Source organism: Lolium perenne, chromosome 7, assembly GCF_019359855.2.
Source record: "Lolium perenne isolate Kyuss_39 chromosome 7, Kyuss_2.0, whole genome shotgun sequence".
NCBI lineage: Eukaryota > Viridiplantae > Streptophyta > Magnoliopsida > Poales > Poaceae > Lolium > Lolium perenne.
Window position 1 is genome coordinate 74399327 of NC_067250.2, and position 2674 is coordinate 74402000.

General features: G+C 40.2%; 1 long non-coding RNA gene across 1 annotated transcript; it reads left to right on the forward strand.

Moving 5' to 3' along the window:
• The first annotated feature begins 344 nt into the window (after positions 1-344).
• Positions 345-1228, forward strand: LOC127312984 (uncharacterized). Its single transcript, XR_007858718.1, has 2 exons — positions 345-563; positions 793-1228. It is a non-coding gene; the product is annotated as an uncharacterized lncRNA (long non-coding RNA).
• Positions 1229-2674: the final 1446 nt, after the last annotated feature.

Sequence of the window (2674 nt, forward strand, 5' to 3'; positions counted from 1 at the left end):
GTTTTTGCTCTTTTTCAGGATTTTACATCACCTATTTTTGCCCTTAAAAGTCAGATTATGTAAAATAAATTACCTCTCCCCTGAAAGTGCTCCACCAGATGAAGTATATTTTAGGTGACGTAAATTTCAGATTTGCAAACATATGGATGAAAATGATGAATATTATAAAAATAAATGCCACATCTTTCTATTCTTAATAGGTGATCCCATTTTCCTGCTCATATAGCCTTCCACGTCACCAAGTTTGCGCCCAAGCATTCTCATCCATCCATTCTTAGCCGCTGTTTCTTGAAATAAAAACAGTTGTTGTTCCTATTCCTGCTGGGTGCTAATCACCAGCACTAATTCCTCCCATGTGACCGTCTCACCTCCACGACATGAATGTTATTTAAGGCCTCATCGGCACTAATTGTCATGAAACTGCCCAATAAATCGCAGCAGAAACTGCTAGATGAACTGATCCGCCGCCGCCTCCTGCAGGTTAAAAACCACCCCGTGCTGCCATCTATATCAAGTATGCCAGCCTGCTGGCGTCGCGCCCTCTCCCGGTGTTCTCACATCTGGTACATGGACGCTCCTGATTTTAACCCCCCTTTCTTTTCATCCCTCAACAAATCTTTCCAGTCTGGTAGGTTGCCCCTCCACACGATTAGATTGGATTTTGCCTGCTGCTAGCTCAAAGCCTCCGCGATTTGTTTGATTTATTGGATTCTCGAAGAAAAGGAGGAAACGACCATCATCGTGTGTACTACCGGCTGATTGCTCATCTGATTCTTTTTTGTCGCTCTGCAGTTTATGGCCATTCGAGATTGATGTCGCCTCCCATCGATGCATGATGCCTGCGTGCTGCAAGATCCATGCTCCTCCGTCTTCATACACCCCCTGTGTACCACCATGAGAGTGCATCTCCTCCTAAATCAAGGGCATCTTAGTATTCATGGCTACATCCAACCACAAGGACAACGAGTTGTAGGCCACCACATCCTGTTCTGGTACAGACTTATTTCATATGTTTACATCATGTACTACTAAAACTATGACCTATTGTTTCAGTGCACATTTGATTGATCAATGTCAGACAGGTTTTTGTCCATGCAATGTGCCTCTAATCGTGCATGTGGTGGCAACAAGTATTATACATATGTGTATTTCCCTTCTTATCTACTACCGTGTACGTGTATGTAAAAAGAAAAGGAAAAGTCTGAGAGTATTTGACATTTTTCATATCTATGATACTCTATGGTTTTTTATGTTTTCCCTATTATATCTAACACGGTTGTGAAGTCGAATGCTGATATAATTTATTACTTTAGCCCGCAAATTTCACTATCGCACCATTTGTTATTTGCTTCATTCTTTAGCTGACGGTTGATGTTGATCAATAGATCCACTTGTTTCTTGCTTATCCAGAAAGATTCAGATTCAAGAAGGTGCAAGATCAATGCTATGAATTTATTTATCTTTTTATTTAATGGGGTATAACCATTTAATATATAAATTTGCAATGCACTATGTGGTTTAAGAAACAGAACATGTGACTATCTTTGTTTCAAGTAGTGTTGCGAGCTGGACAGATAATAAACCATAGTGCAGTATGTTCCTTAACTGTCCATTTTCTTCCTTCATAATTTTCTTCTCTGCTTTGTTCCATAGTTATGTAGATGATATGTGCAAATTATATGATATAAAAAGTGTTTAACAATGGGTACTATAGATCAATGAGTAAAACATGACTTAGAAGGTAGAAATGAACAAGTATCTTTGCTCAACATTTGCAGTTTCCCTCTTTCTTCGTAACAAGAGTGCTTTAGTTAGCAATGTAGGTGAACATCACCTATCCAAAATTATTGTATATCATTGACCAAAAATGGGTCTATCTATTATACGAGTTAGATGATAATGGTTATATTATTTATGGTATGTAACTATATAGGATTTATTGCAGCCTTTTGCAAGCTACTCACCATTATAATGTACTTTTGGTTTGACTGAGAACCACTACTCTTATTTTTACACTACCACATTTTGGTTCTCTAACTCTTCAAAAAAATATTAAAATATTTCCGCAGCAACGCCCGGGGTATCATCTAGTATACAATAGATAACATACCCATTAAGATCAACCTCGCAGATATCATCAAGTTCATCGCAAACATGTCATCAAGTGCAAACATATCATCAAAGGCTTGGCGTTGATCTTCCAAAAGTTCATCAAAGGCGGGCCATATGATGTTTACGGGAGTCGCATCTGCAGGTTTCGGGATCCCATAACATGCCATTTTTGTCCGATCAAATATTAATTTCTCCAGCGAAGTCGACAAAAAGTGTGTTGGGACTGCAAGTTTCCTACTAGATTCTAGACCATAGAATTTCCGGCTAAGGCTGAGAAGTTGCTGCCTCGATGCTACGTCGAAAATATTCAGCTTACACGGGCACGTCCTCGTGCACCTTTGACGCCGGTGGCAATATGCTGCAATTCACGTCGAAGAAGGCTATCCAGAAACGCGATATGCAAGACAATCCTGCTAGTGCATTTGAGACCCGAAGCCCCGATTCCTTGAGAGGGACCCCATCGGAGGTTCTGGCGACTATGGGCTGAACTTGGCCGGATTTGACCGCTCCAAGCTCGGTTATCTATCTCACGCAAAATCTATGTAAAGTCACTAAATAATGG